Source organism: Schistocerca americana, chromosome 5 (assembly GCF_021461395.2).
Source record: "Schistocerca americana isolate TAMUIC-IGC-003095 chromosome 5, iqSchAmer2.1, whole genome shotgun sequence".
In the NCBI taxonomy this organism is placed as follows: Eukaryota; Metazoa; Arthropoda; class Insecta; order Orthoptera; family Acrididae; genus Schistocerca; species Schistocerca americana.
The window spans coordinates 114,350,528-114,370,262 of record NC_060123.1 but is presented as its reverse complement, the minus strand read 5'-3'; the positions used below and the strand labels follow the sequence as shown (position 1 = coordinate 114,370,262).

The 19,735-nt window shown below is 41.1% G+C and overlaps 1 non-coding gene across 1 annotated transcript; it reads right to left on the bottom strand.

The window, feature by feature from the left end:
• Positions 1 to 17,343: 17,343 nt before the first annotated feature.
• On the bottom strand, positions 17,344 to 17,416 carry Trnaa-cgc. Its single transcript has one exon. It is a non-coding gene; the product is annotated as a tRNA-Ala (tRNA).
• Positions 17,417 to 19,735: the final 2,319 nt, after the last annotated feature.

Here is a 19,735-nt window from a genome sequence, read left to right as displayed (position 1 = left end):
TCTGTAATGTAGCGGTTCATCACTCCTAGGGTCATTTGGAAACCTGGAAAAACACAAATGTAGTGTCTTGTTCTTGTTGTGGCTGCAGTTTATTGCGCTACAGGCCAATATTACAGACCAATACAAATAATTACGATCTTTCGCTATCACAAGATGTCGCCGAACTCAATAGTAAAACTTCCTGGCCGCTTGGCTTACTGCAGTCGCAGTGTCCAACAAAAAAAGAGACGGTATGTCACTACTGTTATGTTAGACAATGGCTATACATCTTCTTTCAAGCACAGAATATACTAGTACATAGACATCGGGTATAATTACAGTAACAAAACGTATGTTTACAGATGAGATTACATGCAATTAATTATAAGTTCCCCTTTGGGATTTGTGTGGGCAATAAATTACATTTAATCACCGTTTCAACCATAGACAAATGATGGAAAGATACCATTCCAATCGATCTTACAGAGAAGCAAATACCCATCACAACACAGACTATCGTCTCCAATAATAAAAGTAACCCCCATTATCTCACATTTTCCCTGATAATTGAGTCACGGACAGAACGATATTCAAAGTGGTCATAACGGCAGTATATTTAATTGTACAATGTTTCCTAACTTCGTGATGAAAGCAAGTGACGTCGCCTTTTGGACACAAGACGAAACTTGTCTTCCCTTCTCACCTCCCCTCTAGAAGTGATGGGAGTGTCATAGATCCACTGTTAACTTTTCCAATCATGTTTTTACGTCATTTGTATCTAGCTTGGTTATGTTACTGCTTATTCCACTTCCAGTATCTTGTTGTAAAGTACCATAAATTATCTTTAATATCACCAGTTGTATGAATTTCACGGTGAATGTTGTTGTGGTCTGCTGGTGTCTAAGACACAGAGATCATTTCTGATTCAGTGCGAAGGTACCGCGAAGCTGAAGCTTAAAAAATCAGTGCAACGAGAACAATGCAAAGTTTCCGGTTTCAGAATGTGCTATACTGGAGTGAGTTTATTTATTTTTTGATTATTTGTTTATTAGGAAAGCAAATAAAACACGAAAACATCTAAAGATATAATAAAGTGCAAAAACTCTTTAGCAATCCTGGTCCTGACTCGAAATCGTACCGAATGTAATGATTTTGTAATACAAACAATCAGCCATTATATACTATGTCTCTAACCGTCTATTAGTGTATTAATATTCCCATCGCTACCCTAAAAATAGCTGTAACAGGCGGTGACTTATTCCGCAATAGTTGTCGCCTGCTAAGTCAGATAAGCACCTAGTTTAACGGACATTGTTCCAGCTGTATGCTGTAAAACACACACACACACACACACACACACACACACACACACACACACGCACGCACGCACCGTATTGTTTTTTAGTACTTATAGATAAATAGTGATTCTTCCCATACTGTTTCGTTCGGGCACTGTGCTTCCATGTTTCCGCCTTAAAGGGGGAATGCGTTCCACTAATTTCCAGTGAATTCAGACTGACAGTCAGCGTATTTCGTTTAAGATTTAGCTATAAATGTCATCGCTAACCCAGGATCGTATGGCATTCGATAGAAGGATCTTTGCTAGTCAATCATGAACGACTGGTTTGGACGAATGCTATGCAATCATGATTTCGTGTATCAGTGATGTGTTTTAAATGAACGGTGTAAATCCGCCAGCATATTTCAAATACGTACACGCTTCGCTGTAGAGTGAAAATTAATTCTAGAAGCGAAGAGATTAATAAAAAACGATTACAAAGCAGCATCGATAACAAAGATATAAACCAATTTGTGGTCGTATTTCTCACTTTTGACAGAACTCTATTGCTACACCTTCGTCCTTGTACTTATATATTCAGAATCAGCCTCACAGTTTTTGACTTCTCATATAATTCAAGGCTTAGCGCCTTAGCTGCCAGATAGGAAGATGAACCAGACATAATTAATGACCATCTGCCTATTACACCACCCAGCCACCGGTGTGTATCTGTTTTTCCATCGCCGCCTAATAAATATGCTCTACCGTCGAAAGATGATATCATGCAAAACGAGATTTGATTTGTTGCCAGAGAGGCGGCGTTCATGACGTTCCTTCTAGTTTTAGGGTAAGTGATGATGCGGGGATAGCAGTGGAATATGGCCACAGAATATAACACGCGGAGATCCCAAAAACGGGACTGATGCCACTGTAGCTGTAATCAGTCTTACAAGTTTTACACATCATTAATTTCCAGAGCACCACAACGTTCTTCCTTTTCCTAGTAACATCACGTACTTAAAATACGTTTCCTAGAGCAGTTATCATAAACAGTGGTGAAAAGCAAACATCAATGCAGTTATGTCTGTAGATATCTGAGTACACTTACCAAGCGATGTCTGACAGGAGAAAATGGTGTGTTTTGCGTTTTGTTGACTTATCACTTGCCTCTTATAAGGTATTAACCAAACTATTGGAAATTTTTAATGTTCCACTTTCATTTGCCAGCACTTCGCAAGTACAAAAGTGCATAAAAGCTTTCAATGAAACCAGAGTAAGTGTATCAGTACGGCGATCATTTCGGCTTCGGACGTCGCACATTTAGTTCAAAAAGTTAAAAATCTATAATTGCGTCAGGTATTTAATAATGCTACATACGTACAAATCGGTAGGGCACCATTCTGTCTTGTTGTTCTGATAGTGCCATCGTACGCGCGAAGCTGCCGTGAACAAATGCTAAAGATTAGATGAGTCAGGCCTGTACTGATTTACTCTGTTATTATATGTTACTCAGTACCCGGAACAACACCGATAAAACTTTGTGTAATAATTACAATACGCTGAAAAAATGATGTCATACAACGCAAACAATAGGCAATTTATATTCACATTAAATATCAGTTTACGATGTGCCACTGGTGTTTACACATCTTCTTTTTTAAACTTTCAGTTTCCATCGCCGAGCACACTGTTACAGCTCTGCCGCAAACAATGAAATGTTTTTAATTAAAGCAACGGAAGTAATAGAGAGCTTAAAAATAAATATACACGATCGGCTATCCAGCTCTACGAGGAGACACCTGTTCGTCGAAGTGGCTAGCTTCACTCTACCATTGTTGAAATGCAGTTCAAAACCAGTCTGATAGCCTATAAATTACGCTTCTTAAAGAGTGATATTTTGGTACAAGTACACATGCAGTGTTTGTACCCACAAGTTTCTTCGTCTGTTCTGCAGTAGTGAACCATACTCAAATTGCTGTACAAATCATTTGTTGGAATTTCGAAAACTGATGTCGTACTCCCGGTTGTCGTAGAAATCGGATCACATGTCCGCAGGAGCATCAATGAAAAGTAATTCGTTCATATGTCCATCTTTTAAACCTACGACAAGATTTGAAATACACTTTCGTTCCTCATCAATGTTGTAATTCGACTGACGTGGCCTCTTTAGACTTCCTGTCATGTGCCGAAATAGTATTTACACCCTTAGTCGGCAATTATTTGTTTTGCATATATCAATCGCCATCTACACTCACGTTAATAGGGTGACTAGTACTTCGTCATTTCTTAAATCACGTACAGTTATCCTATACCATTGTGTAGTTAGTACTGTTCAAGAATGCCTTTCCTTTCCATTTCTACAATGAACCTCATCTATTATCCATTTACAACACCTCACCCAAAACGCTTCGGTGTCTTCTTTGCCAGTATTGCCACAGTCCTTAATTCATTTTCAGTACATTGTTGTGATCCACTTTACATCTCCGTAAATCTCTTTCGCTGACCAGAAGATGCGAAGCAGTACTAAGAGATTGTACTAATACTCTCTAGGACGGAGGTTTAATATGTCATCCGACCATCCAGATTTAGCTTTTCCATAAGTTCACTAAGCTGCTTAACACATTGCGGACGGATTTCAAAATTATTTTGGTTTCTCTCGCCATCCTTTGCGGACGCATCTCGATAAAACTCAGGTTTTCTACATGCTGTTTGTAGATGTCAGCTGCTGTAATACTTTTCAAAAAATGGTTCAAATGGCTCTGAGCACTATGGGACTTAACATCTATGGTCATCAGTCCCCTAGAACGTAGAACTACTTAAACCTAACTAACCTAAGGACAGCACACAACACCCAGCCATCACGAGGCAGAGAAAATCCCTGACCCCGCCGGGAATCGAACCCGGGAACTTATTTTTCAACTAATTCGTCTATTTAGGTGTTTAGACCACTTGTCAGTGTATCAGACTTAACTGTAATCACGTAATGTTCGCATATTTTGCATTTTGATTGTATTTTGCTATTTCAAAGAACTACTATTTTGGCGTCTTGAAGTTCTTCTAACATTTACAAATGGCTCGAGTCAGACCACGGGATCAAATGAACGAATCTGAAAAACTTTCGCAGATTTTTGGAAATGGTTTTTCAGATGTGCCTTGCGGAAATGAAAGACCAGATGACAGCGTAAATTAATGTTTTTATGGTTCTGCGGACACTGTTAGACCTGTAAACAAACGTAAGGTGGCATGGTTTACAAGTGATTCTGGCAATAAGGATAAGGGTGTTTCTGTTCTTGTGACTGATTCTCATTGTCATAATGTTAACCCTTTCGGAACTGATGCCCGAGCCTGAGTCGGGCACTAGCCTATGCCAGTGCACGAGTAAGACTCGGGCGCCGCTTCGAACGAGTTAAGGGAAGAGTTAGGATCATTTGAAAATGTAGAGCCTGATATCCTTTAACAATCTTCCACTGTCTCAGATTATTCTCCGTTGTTCCTGTTGTCGATGGGATGATGAACACTCCCCTTCACTTCCTACTTTCCTATGGTTGATACCCGCCGACTCCATGTGGTGCAGAACGCTTTCCTAGCCTTCTTCGTATGATGAGTAAAATACTCTTTTGCTACCGACTGCGGCGAGTTTATTGTCACGTAAGGACTGCATCGTAGATTTCGAAAACCGATATTTTAACAAATAGCAGAGAGCAGGACAGGTTCTACTACGACCCGGCCGGATAAACGAGCACGTGAACTAGCCTCCTCCAGGATGTACGCCAGAAGGACACGTGGGGTACACAGATTTTATACCGCCGGGAGTGTTGGCGTCAGGAAGTCAATATTACACGATGCTCCTAAGATGTACATCTATTAGCTTAATACAAACATGGTCTGCACTCATCAAACGTATCTGCTAGCCGACAATGGTTCGGCATCTGATTAGCAGCACATCTGGTAAACGAAAAGACAAACAAGACCATTCGATGTAGAAGCTATAATGTAGCAGCTGTTGTCAACTGTGACGAGCCCAACTGTTCTTAAGTAGTGTGACGAAGTAATGTAACGGAAGCGCCAGTGTCTAACTGACATAGCCAACATCTTCTGGCAGTGACTAGGTTAACAAAAAGATAGTCTGACAGTCGTTGCACAGCACTTGGCTGGGGTGAAGGCACATCTTGAATTTGGTCACTACTAGTACTGGTTGCCGGTTTCGAAAAAAATTACGTTCACTGAGTGAGAAGGTGCTCGGCGCTTACGAGTGCGAACGTCGGTAGAGTTCTTTTTCTGTTGCAAACAGGCAGATTGTACATGACCTGGTTTCCAACAAGCAAAGCAAGTTGCGTTCCATGAATGGCAATTTTGTCTTTTATGCGTGGAAACACAACGGGAATACGATTTCACTGCAGACACACGCGTTGACTCTTGTTCACTCTGTCCACAGCGTGGCGGCCCGTTTGCACACGGTGATCGGTCATAAGGCAGTACCTGTTTGTCGCTTTGCGTTACAATGTAAATCGGAGCTACCTGAAAGTTTCCCACGACACCATCACATGAGTCCTGGTATTCAATAATTTTTAACACTTGTCTCAATTTAGTGTCAAAATACTTGAGAATTTGTTCAGAGTTCTACTGTCTGGCTCATTGTATGTAATTCCATCAGGAGCCTTTGCGTCACTATAGTACTTACCGTCCACAGCTACACTGAAGACCACACTGTGGTATCAAACGCTCAATCTCTGTTCTGGCTTTTTCGGTATTCGAAAGAATTCGTGAGGAGCTGTAGCAACCTGTACTGAATCTCGCTGTACTAAGCGGAGGTAGAAACTAAATCTTCGAAAACTAGCAACTTCGGTCTACCAGCTGTGAATAATTTCTGAGCGAGGTGATAAACTCCTGTGCCGGCCTTAGACAAGAAATAAGAAAGTTTCACAGCACCTTGCGCTTGATGTGTAGCACGGTGAACGCCGATCTGAGTGTAATAATCCTTCCATTCCTGTCGTTGTTCATTGAAAGCTCGAAACGGTGGAATGCACGAAGGTGGTGCCGTGGATGTAGCTGTCTGTCGTGGCGGAGTTAGTGGCTCTCGCTCTGAGCACTATGCGACTTAACTTCTGAGGTCATCAGTCGCCTAGAACTTAGAACTAATTAAATCTAACTAACCTAAGGACATCACACAAATCCATGCCCGAGGCAGGATTCGAACCTGCGACCGTAGCGGTCGCTCGGCTCCAGACTGTAGCGCCTAGAACCGCACGGCCACTCCGGCCGGCGCGGAGTTAATGCAAGAGCGCCTTATGCATTAAGGAGCTGCTGCACCGCCGTCAGTAACCGAGATATATGTTGGTCCAAAGTTTTTTGCTCTTCTTAAATTTCCCTCTCAACAGCCTCAAATCCTATACCTCAGTTTCTTGCACAAATCTGCCCCGACAAATGGTTTACTGAGCTTTACCGATCTATCCCTAATCTCGCGAAATGGTAAAGTATAGTAAACAATTTAAACACGTGTATTGTGAGATCTTATAGGTCGTATTCTGACTTCCTTGTTTGTGTAAGTGCTGACTCCCACAGTAGCCAATGTAACATCACCCTTGCTTAATTTCTCTCTTATTTGTATGTTTCATTCCTATAGTGGTCCCTGTGACTCTTTCTAAGTTCCGAATAATCAAGATTTGGAAGAATAATGCATGAGCAAAAATTTTCTGGAATTTAACTTTCCTTCTTTTCTATGGGGATGAGTTTCAATATAGAAGGAATTCATTCAAGCGACAGAGTAATGTAAGAAGCAGTTGCTACTAATCTAAAGTAGTAGTTAAACGCTTCGTTTATTCCATTAGTGATGGGACTCTGTCGCCGACTTTTGCCGATTTCTCCTTCCTGGCAATCTGAAATAAAGCAAAAGACTTTCCTTGCTATCCGCCTGAATTGCGATGCGTAAGGCCTCCTTTATCAATTCTATTTCTAGAGTATGAAGCAATCGTACTAAGAATGCTACTTGAAAACAACTTGTATATTAAAAATTTTGGCGACAAATACTGCTTTTCTGTAATTACCGCATTTATGAAAGCTTAATCACAGAAAAATTCGGAAAAGCTCTAACCTGAAAATCTAAAGTTAGCAGTTAGCCATAGATCAAACAACAATAGTACACCATTAACCACAAGAAGCACTCGGGCTACGTAATTATGCCCATGTCCTAGCTACCATCGTCTAGGGAGCATGTACGGATTCACAGAAGATCAGAACTGCTTTCTTTTTCCGAGTACGGATAATGTGTGCTAATTAGAGTTGTAAAACTACCGCAGGCTACCGTAGAGTGTCGTAAGTAATCGTAGACTAAAGTAGTTTCCGTCGTAGCTTCGGGTTGTTAAGATTTAAATCGCATTAGCCGTACGTTAGGTGTGTTGCAAACATATCGGGCTTCAATTGCTCTGTACGCGCATGTGATCACTGTCTTGCTAGATTCCCCTAGAAAATGGGAGCGGTGCACTGTCTACAAACTCATTGAGAGTATATAGAGGGCCACATAACTTACAGAACATTTATGTTTTGTGTGGCTATCCTCCAATCCGTTTCTAAAAAATAAATAGTATTCACAGCAAAATTGAAACTGTCGACGTTTAATTGAGGTTTTATTGGAAAATTGTTAATTTTCTGATGTAAGAAACATATACTTGCGTGGCTCCCTTTCCCGTTTAGAAACTGCCGCGTACCATTGTGGAACAACGACGCTTTGTGCGATCGATGTGCGACTTGAGAAGTAAAGTCTGATAATAAATTCCCGGAAGTCACTCGCACTGAAAATGTACCTCAGGGCCAGTTTAAAACTGAGTTTGAAGAATATTACAAAGGGGGAATATAAGTAGTATGTTAAAGTCGGCCTCGACTCTTCTGTCCACAGAATGACACGTCGGACACGGTTGGCTCTGTGAAAAAAACTTGGCACATAGAAAGTAAATGATAAAGATTATCCAACTACCAACGCAAACCCAAATTTAGAGTAATTGACGCTTCAATTACTAGCTTGGATTTAAAACGCATATAACATGTTAATTCTTACGTCAGTAACAATGACAGAGCTTAAGTGGTTTGAAAAGTTTAGAAATCACTTAGAAATGTTCATTCATTAACCACTCTGCGTTTTCACACGTACTAGTCTCACATGCAACAATATAACAGTTTATCTCTGTAGATTTAAACAAATTACAAATCTTGTAATGACGCCTATGTAACGCTGCGTCTGTATTATACAGGAGATAAAAAGAGAGTGATACCATCCGTCAGTGAACGATGTGCTGCGCGCTTGTTTTGTGTAATATTCAAAAGTCTTCAGAATCTGTCTTTAATTTCAAATGTTTTTACATTCGCGCTGAATTACTCTATAGTTTCTTTGGCGCGTCAGTAACGCTGGATTCATTTCTCCTCGTAAATCGTCAAAATACATCATTACAATGCGTAGTTAAATATTATCATCATCATCATTTAAGACTGATTATGCCTTTCAGCGTTCAGTCTGGAGCATAGTTCCCCTTATAAAATTCCTCCATCATCCCCTATTCAGCCCTAACATTGATGCTTCTTCTGATGTTAAGCCTATTACTTCAAAATCATTCTTAACCGAATCCAGGTATCTTCTCCTTGGTCTACCCCGACTCCTCATAACCTCTACTGCTGAACCCATGAGTCTCTTGGGTAACCTTGCTTCTCCCATGCGTTTAACATGACCCCACCATCTAAGCCTGTTCGCCCTGACTGCTACATCTATAGACTTAATTCCCAGTTTTTCTTTGATTTCCTTATTGTGGACTCCCTCCTGCCATTGTTCCCATCTACTAGTACCTGCAATCATCCTAGCTACTTTCATATCCGTAACCTCAACCTTGTTGATAAGGTAACCTGAACCCACCCAGCTTTCGCTCCCATACAACAAAGTTGGTCGAAAGATTGAACGGTGCACAGATAACTTAGTCTTGGTACTGACTTCCTTCTTGCAGAAGAGAGTAGATCGTAGCTGAGCGCTCACTGGATTAGCTTTGCTACACCTCGCTTCCAGTTCTTTCACCATGTTGCCATCCTGTGAAAATATGCATCCTAAGTACTTAAAACCATCCACCTGTTCTAACTTTGCTCCTCCAATTTGGCACTCAATCCGTTTATGTTTCTTTCCCACTGACATTATTCTCGTATTAGAGATGCTAATCTTCATACCATAGTCCTTACATTTCTGATCTAGCTCTGAAATGTTACTTTGCAAACTTTCAATCGAATCTGCCATCACAACTAACTCATCCGCATATGCAAGACTGCTTATTTTGTGTTCACATATCTTAATCTCACCCCGCCAGTCTTTTGTTTTCAACATATGATCCATAAATAATATGAACAACAGTGGAGACAGGTTGCAGCCTTGTCTTACCCCTGAAACTACTCTGAACCATGAATTCAATTTACCGTCAACTAACTGCTGCCTGACTATCCATGTAAAGACCTTTAATTGCTTGCAAAAGTTTGCATCCTATTCCATAATCTCGTAGAACAGACAATAACTGCCTCCTAGGAACCCGGTCATATGCCTTTTCTAAATCTATAAAGCATAGATACAATTCCCTGTTCCACTCATAACACTTCTCCATTATTTGCCGTAAGCTAAAGATCTGGTCCTGACAACCTCTAAGAGGCCTAAAACCACACTGATTTTCATCCAGTTGGTCGTCAAATAATACTCGCACTTTCCTTTCAACAATACCAGGGAAGATTTTACCCACAACGCTGATTAGAGAGATACCTCTGTAGTTGTTACAATCTTTTCTGTTTCCATGTTTAAAGATTGGTGTGATTACTACTTTTTTCCAGTCTGATGGAACCTGTCCCGACTCCCAGGCCATTTCAATTATCCTGTGTAGCCATTTAAGACCTGCCATTCCACTGTATTTGATGAGTTCCGACTTAATTTCATCCACCCCAGCTGCTTTATTGCACTGCAATCTATTGACCACTTTCTCCACTTCCTCAAATGTGATCCTATTTCCATCATCATTCCTATCCCATTCTACCTCGAAATGTGAAACATTACTGATCGTATTTTCACCTATATTGAGCAACTCTTCAAAATATTCCCTCCATCTGCCCAAGCCATCCACAGGATTCACCAGCAGTTTTCCTGACCTGTCCAAAATACTTGTCATTTCCTTCTTACCTCCCATTCGAAGACTGCTAATTACACTCCAGAATGGTTTTCCAGCAGCTTGACCCATAGTCTCCAACCTGTTTCCAAAGTCTTCCCACGATTTCTTCTTGGATGCTGCAATAATCTATTTGGCTCTGTTTCTTTCTCCAACATAACTTTCTCCGTCTACCTGAGTTCTAGTATGTAGCCATTTTTGATACGCCTTCTTTTTCCTTTTACAGGCTGCCTTGACTTTGTCATTCCACCAAGCTGTTTGCTCCATCCTACATTTACACACCACTGTTCCAAGACATTCTTTAGCCACTTCTAGTACTGTGTCCCTGTGCCTTGTCCATTCCTTTTCCAGTGACTGTAATTGACTACTTTCAACTAACTGGTACCCTTCTGATATCGCTGTTATGTACTTGTGCCTGATTTCCTTATCCTGAATTTTCTTCACTCCTATCCTCCTACATATGGACCTGACCTCCTGCACTTTCGGCCTCACAATCGCAATTTCACTGCAGATTAAATAATGATCAGTGTCATCGAAGAATCCCCTGAATACACGTGTGTCCCACACAGCCTTCCTGAATTCCTGATCTGTTATTATATAGTCAGTGACAGATCTGGTTCCCCTGCCTTCCCAAGTATACCGGTGAATGTTCTTATGTTTAAAAAAGGAGTTTGTGATTACTAAGCGCATACTGGCACAGAAATTCAAGAGTTGTTTCCCGTTCCTGTTAGCCTCCATATCCTCTCCAAATTTACCCATAACCTTTTCATACCCTTCTGTTCGATTTCCAGTCCTGGCGTTAAAATCACCCATGAGCAGAACACTGTCCTTGTCCTTTACTCTAACAACTACATCACTGAGTGCCTCATAAAAACTATCCTTCTTATCTTGATCTGTCCCTTCACAATGTGAATATACTGACACAACCCTAATTTTCTTGCTAGACACTGTCAAATCTATCCACATCAGTCGTTCGTTTACATACCTTATTGCAACTACGCTGGGTTCCATTTCTTTCCTGATGTAAAGCCCTACACCCCATTGTGCTATTCCTGCTTTGACTCCTGGCAGGTAGACCTTGTATTCTCTCACTTCCTCTTCTTTCTCACCCATTCCCGAATGTCACTAACAGCTAAAACGTCCAGCCCCATCTTACTTGCAGCCTCTGCCAGCTCTACCTTCTTCCCAGAGTAGTCCCCATTGATATTAATAGCTCCCCATCTCATTACCATTTGCTTGCCAAGTCGTATCTTAGGAGTCCCTGGTTTGTCAGTTAGAGATGGGACTCCGTTACCTCCAAAGGTCCGAGGCATTTTGCTCTGATTGTTGCCAGCATCATATTTAAAGTACCAGGGAAGCAGGTTGCTAGCCTTACTTGCCCCGAGTCCCATTGGGTTTTACCCCTAACGGCTGAGGGACTAACCGGTGGATTTGGTAGTCTTTGCCGTATGAGCCCAAAGGTGACCACGACTCAGAATATGTCCGAAATGTCCAGCCTTATTCCAAAGTAACTGGTATCCTGACTGTCGGGATCACTAACTTGGCCACTCATACGTTGCCCGTGGTTCATGAACTAGGACATGACTACAGGAACCCACACCATGAACCATGTTAAATATTATATGGTTCAAATGGCTCTGAGCACTATGGGACTTAACATCTGAGGTCATCAGTCCCCTAGAACTTAGAACTACTTAAACCTAACTAACCTAAGGACATCACACACATCCATGCCCGAGGCAGGATTCGAACCTGCGACCGTAGCAGTCGCGCGGTTCCGGACTGAGCGCCTAGAACCGCTAGACCACCGCGGCCGGATAAATATTATACATTTGCAAATAAATGTCTCTTCGATCCTTTCATTACTCTGATTTCTATTATATTTTAACAATAAATTGATTTATTATATTTGTAATGAGAAATCAGCTGTATGCTATGAACAGAAGACTAAATAACATCAGTGAAATTTAATGTGATGCGAGTATGAAAGGGGAAAAGAGCTGTTTTTCGAAAGAGCACAGAAGAAATTGACAATTAACTGTGAAGCGCTGGCACATTTCGCCAACATGAAGGGTCAATAGTAGTCCTGTGGAACGTTTCGGGTATTCACGTTCCGTATACACTGCGCCATATTTACGCTACTGCCAACGTAGGTTGCTGAAGACTATGAAAATGTTACCAGGAACAAATTTATTTACTTATTTATTTATTACTTATTTAAGCTAACCAGATTAGGGCCTTAAGGCCCTCTCTTTCATCTGATCAGGAACAAAACGTACAAAAACAGGTTACGTAACAATCACAAAAACAATAATTTCCTGTATTAATAATAGTAATTGCAGTAATTATAGTAATTTTAATAATAATGGTAAAATAATGGAGGCGTGAAGAGTGATATTGATTAGTTATTACATAAATATCTCAATAATGTTAATAGTAAGAGTAGTAATAATGTTATAATAACAATGAAAGAATAAGGCAATAAGAATGATATTGAGTAGTTTAGCATTTCCGAAGACTTCTTTGGCTGTAGAAGACCTGGAAGGGATAAAAAAAGGGCAAAAGATTGGAATGAAAGTTACAATGGCTGATACTAAAGAAGAAAATTTCAGTAGAGTACTCTGTAGATAACAGGGTGGGGAACGAGATGGGGGTGACAGTGAGTTGCGGGTAGTCATATGGAGAAGATAACTGTTGTGATGAAAGCTGGGTCATCAGTTGTCTTTTGAACTTTGAAAGCATTTTAATTTCTGTAATAATTTGTGGAAGATTTTTCCACAGTCGGGTTTTAATACAGAAAATAATTTAGAGAACGTGACTATGTTGTTTGGTGGTACAGAGAGGATTTTATTTCGTTGTCAATGAGTATTCCTGATGTGTAGTTCAGACAGTAAGGTGAGGTTTGAGGATAAACAAGAGGGAGTACAGTTATTGAGAAAGCGATGGAGCAAACACAGGGTATGGTAATCTCACGCTTATCGGCTCTTAGCTATAATAATTGTTCGTAGGCACGAGTTATATGGTCGAAACCATCAGCGTTCGTCACAAATCTATCGCACACAAGCATTCATCGCCAATACCAATCGGTGTGAGCTCTCATACAAAAGTCCTTGGAAAACAGGATTCCCATAATCAGCGCTGGAAAGTATATGTGACTATACGAGACGCTTTTTGAGCTCGAAAGGAAACACTTTTTCATATTTCCGTAAGTGAATCATGCAATGCTGACACAGACTGCAGTAGTGTATACGGTCCCGTCATAGTGATTGTCCTGAATTATTCCCAAGTCCTTTGCAGAAGAATAAATGGTTATATATGTGCTGCTTAGGAGTAAGGAAAGACTTCCTCTGAACTGAGGACTAATATATTCTTCGTGAGCGACTGTGAGTGCTCCAGTTCAGTTTCAGACGGGTTAAGGTTCAAACCTAACGTTGTGTGCCCACTCTGATAAAGAAAGTAATCAGTGTTTACGAGGCGGATGGATGTCCGCAGGTCTATTATTCTAGCACTTAGGTATAACCGAAGGTCGTCAGCGTATAAATGATATTTGTTATTGGAGATAATACTCGAAACATCATTACCATATGATAAGAGAAGTAATGGGCCCAGTACTAATCCATATGGGACACTGATACTACATTCCTCCACTATGATCTCTTTGTTCCGATCATTACACACTGTGGACGAGATGTAAGATATGAGTGGAGCCACTGTACATCTCTTTAGGTAAGGTTTTATGCAGATATTACGGTTCAAAAGATATTCATTGAGATATTGCACCAGAATGAGCTTAACGCAATTGGAAGCGCGCCATGGCCTTCGACAAAATCAATAACAAAGCCACAGAACGATGAAATAGCTAAAAAAAGTAACTGTGTAGATAATAAATGCAAGATTCATTTCCTTTAATAACTCTACATTTCAAACACAGATTACTACTTCCTTCAGAATTTGATAATATAGTGTAGTTAATAATGGAAAAATGCATATGGGGTGATTTATTGTCTCCACGGTATCCAAGTGGTTACATAGATTAAGTTCGTCATCTATTTAGGGAGCGTTTACTCTGTTGATGACATGTACTATATTGACACTGCGAGCCAAACTGAAATTCGAACCTGAATAGGCGATATTCTACGTGGTAGTTCCCCACACTCACTGGAAGGTTCTTGTGGCAGTTAGAAGCTTTCATTCGGACCGTGAACAACAGTGGGACAACGGAAGTGGAGAGATGATAAGTGGTCTAGGGATTGCCGGCACGGTAGCTCAGCGTGTTCGGTCAGAGAGCTGGCTGGCCTGTGCAATGAAAAAACTGAGTGACAGGATCACCATAGAACTTCAGCGGATGTCATATGAAGACCGCTACGATTAAATACACCGAACAATAACGAACAAAATGCAAAAAAAATGGGGTAGCGTCTTTCATTAGTAATCAGAACGTCCTCGGTCCCACATCTGAAACCCGCCACCGCAAATATTTTGATTAATAATCGGCACTGGCGGCCGAGGACTTTCGGCATAAGAAGTCACCCTCAATCTGCCAACGGCCTTGTCACGGAGGGCGGACGAGCGGACAAAAATGTTCAAATGTGTGAGAAACCTTATGGGAGTTAACTGCTAAGGTCATCTGTCCATAAGCTTACACACTACTTAACCTAAATTATCCTAAGGACAAACACACACACCCATGCCGGAGGGAGGACTTGAACCTCCGCCGGGACCAGCCACACAGTCCATGACTGCAGCGCCAAAGACCGCTCGGCTAATCGCGCGCGGCTGAGCGGACAGAGGTTCAAGCCACACTCTAGCCCTTGTGATGAGAAGCTGCCCCTTAAGACGGAAGAATCAGCAATGATCAGCGACATAAGAATGCAGAAGGCAATGTAAACCACATTAAAGACGCTCAACTTGTAGCCACAGGACATGTGGCCCGTAATAGGAAAAGTGTCATGATGATTTCTCCATTGACAAAACACACCGGGATAGTCCTTTATTCGTATCTCTGGGAGGGGACTGCGAAGGGGGAGCTGATCATGAGAAAAATATTGAATGATCAAAGAAAGGATAAAAGGATAACGAACTACGAGTTTGGGCGTGGAATGTCTGAAGCTTGATTGCGCTAGGGAAGCTAGAAAACCTGAAAAGGGAAATGCTAATGCTCAATCTAGATATAGTATGGGGTCAATGAAATGAAATGGAATGAAGACAAGGATTTCAGGTCATCTGAGTGTAGGGTAAATCAACAGCAGCAGAAAATGGTATAACGGTTCAAATGGCTCTGAGCACTATGGGACTTAACTTCTGAGGTCATCAGTCCTAGAACTTAGAAATACTTAAACCTAACTAACCTAAGGACATCACACACATCCATGCCCGAGGCAGGATTCGAACCTGCCACCGTAGCGGTCGCGCGGCTCCAGACTGCAGCGCCTAGAACCGCTCGGCCACGCCGGCCGGCTGGTATAACGGAAGTAGGATTCTTTATGAACAGGAAGGAACGGCAGAGAGTGTTACATGTGGGGCTTAATTATATAAATATAAAATGCAAATTCTTTTTTGATTTTTTAGTAGCTGTATGTCCGATTACGCAGTCTCGTAAACGGTTAGCCCTGACTAGTTTTAGTACGCAATCTGACTGCATAGAATAACAACAAAGAATGGAATGAAATTTTCCGTTAACACAATTAATTAATTAAGTCCCCAGCAGCTATAGAACCAACGCAACAACAAAGCACAAGTGCAACTGTTCTGTGTGTGGAAGTGTGATTCAACGTACAGATCTGGCACGGTTCTTCTTCAATAAGACAAGAAATTTTAAATATCATTTATACTGAAGTAATTTAAAAAAATATAAATACTATAATTGCATAAGGAAACCAGAATTACACTCTAATACAAGAACACGAGCCAGATGCTTTGTTGACTGAACCTGTAATGACGCATTATTTAAGACACTGAAATAATGAAAAAAACAAGGAATATTTTACCTTCATATATATTGACGAAAAGCACTCTGATCATTACAGTATCTCCATTAGAACAACATCTACTGTCTATCCCATCAAACAACTGCATAAAACATGGAACAAGCACTCCCTACTACAACATCCCAACACCGACTCACTACTACCACATCTCAACAAGCACTCTCCACCACGACTTCTCGACAAGAACTCTTCACTACGACATCTCAGCAAGCACTGACTACTACGGGTTCTCGACAAGCACTGCCAGTGGAGGCGGCGGAATAAAACTCTTTGGCGCAATCTCCGGCGCTGTGGCTCAGTGTAGCCACCTTTCAGTGTGTTACTGTGTATACTTCAGTGATATGGTTACACCTACCAGAATCGACAGCAAACCAACACCTACAACGATAGTTCAGGTATACATGCCGGCGTCGCAAGCTAAAGATGAAGAGGTAGAGAAAGTATATGAGGATATTGGAAGGGTAATACATTATGCAAAGGGAGATGAAAATCTAATAGTCATGGTGGACTGAAATGCACTTGCAGGGGAAGGAATAGAAGAAAATGTTACCCGAGAATAAGGGCTAGGAACAAGGAATGAGAGAGAAGAAAGACTAATTGAGTTCTGTAATACATTTCAGATAGTAATAGAGAATACTCTGTTCAACAAGCACAAGAGGAGGAGGTATACTTGGAAAAGTCCGAGTGATACAGGAAGATTTCAGTTAGATTACATTATGATCAGAGAGATATTCCGAGATCAGATATTGGTGGTGGTGGTGGTGGTTAGTGTTTAACGTCCCGTCGACAACGAGGTCATTAGAGACGGAGCGCAAGCTCGGGTTAGGGAAGTATTGGGAAGGAAATCGGCTGTGCCCTTTCAAAGGAACCATCTCGGCATTCGCCTGAAACGATTTAGGGAAATCACGGAAAACCTAAATCAGGATGGCCGGAGACGGGATTGAACCGTCGTCCTCCCGAATGCGAGTCCAGTGCGCTAACCACTGCGCCACCTCGCTCGGTATCAGATATTGGATTGTGACGTTTACCCACGAGCAAATATAGGTTCAAATGGCTCTGAGCACTATGGGACTTACCATCTGAGGTCATCTGTCCCCTAGAACTTAGAACTACTTGAACGTAACTAACTTAAGGACATCACGCATGTATGCCCGAGGCATGATTCGAACCCGCGACCGAGCAAATATAGACTCAGATCACAATGTAGTATTTATTAAGAGTAGGATTAAGTTTAAGAGATTAGTAAGGAAAAATCAATACCCAAAGAAGAGGGGCACGCACGTACTAAGGAATGACGACATACAGTTGAAGTTCTCTGAGGCTATAGATACAGCAGTAACGGATTGCTCAGTAGGCAGTACAGTTCAAGAGGAATGGACATCTCTAAAAATAGCAGTCACAGAAGTACGAAAGAAAACCTGGGTACAAAGAAGGTAACTGCGAAGAAAACATGAGTAACAGAAGAAATGCTTCAGTTGATCGGTGAAAGAAGGAAGTACAAAAATGTTCAAGGAAGTTCAGGAATACAGAAATACAAGTCGCTGAAGAATTAAACAAATAGGAAGTGCAGGGAAGCTAAAAAGAAATGGCTGCATGAAAAATATGAAGAAAACGGAAAAGAAATGATTCTCGGAAGGACTTGTTGAGTATGCAGGAAAGTCAAAATAACCTTCGGTGAAAAGAAAAGCAAGTTGGTAACATTAAGGGTTCTACGAGAATTCCACTGATAAATGCAGAGGGGTGAGCGGATAAGTGGAAAGAGTACATAGAAGGCCTCTATAGGGGGAAGAGTTTTTTGATGTAATAGTAGAAACAGTAGTGGATTTAGAAGAGGTAGGGAAACCAGTGTTAGATTATGAATTTAAGAGCTCTGGAGGACTTAAGATCAAATAAGCCAGAAGGGATAGATAACATTCCAACAGAATTAATAAAATAATTGGGAGAAGTGGCAACAAAATGACTATTTATGTAGGTGTGTAGGATGTATGGGTCTGGAGACCTTCGGAAAAATATCATACACTCAATTCCGAAGAGTGCTAGAACTGACAAGAGCGAGAATTATCGCACAATCAGCTTAACAGCTCTTGCATGAACAATTACATGATCTGCTCAATGGAATGTACAGTCTAATGAGTACAGAAAATGGACTAAGAGTAAATCAAAGAAATACGAAAGTAATGGGAAGTAACAGAAATGAGAACAACAAGAAACTTAACATCAGAATTGAGGTCAGAAAGTAGATTAAGTTTAGGAATTCTGCTACCTTGACAGCAAAACAAGCAATGACGGACGGAGCAAGGGGGACGTCAAAAGCAGACTAGTCATGGCAAAAAGGGCATTCCTGGCCAAGAGAAGTCTACTAGTATCAAATATAGTGGAAGAAATTTCTTAGAATTTACGTCTGGAGCACAGCATCGCATGGGTAGTGGGACATGGACTGTGGGGTAACGAGAAGAGAAGAGAATCGAAGCATTTGAGATGTGGTGCTACAGGCGAATGTTGAATATTAGGTGGACTGATAAGGCAAAGAATGAGAAGTTTCTGGACAGAATCGGAGAGGGAAGGAATAGATGGGAACAACTGACATGGAGAAGAAACGGGATGATTGGACGTCTGGCCGTGTGGGCATGACTTCCATGACTCTAGATCCAGTTGTAGAGAGCAAAAAATATGGAGGTAGAAAGAGACTGGGCTACAGCCAGCAAAGAATTGAGTATGTAGGTTTCACGTGCTACTCTGATTGTACAGGAGAGGTATTAAAAAAAAAAATCTACTTCTTGTTTAACGTAAATGTTAAGGTTCTAGCGCCAGTCATATACCCAACATTAGTTCGCTTTACTTTATATTATTTTCCTCTTTTTCAGTCAACAGTCTGCTGACAGATTCGATGCGGCCCGTCACGAATTCCTCTCCTGTGCCAACCTTCTCACCTCAGAGGAGCACTTGTAACTATAGCCTCAATTATTTTTTCATGTATTCCAACCTCTTCTTTTCTCCACAGTTTTTACCCTCTACAGCTCCTTACAGTACCATGAAAGTTATTCCCAGATGTCTTAACACATGTCCTACCATCCTGTCCCTTTTTCTTGTCATTCTTTTCTGTATGCTAATCCCCTTGCCACTTCACTCCCTATGTCTAATTTTTAACATTCCTTTGTAGCACCACATCTCAGATGCCTCCATTCTCTTCTATTACGGTTTTCCTACGTCCATTTTTCACAGCCATACAATGCCGTGTTCAAAATGTAAACACACAGAAACTTCTCCCTCTAATTAAGGCCTTGTTTGTTATTAGTAGACTTCGTTTTGCCAAGACT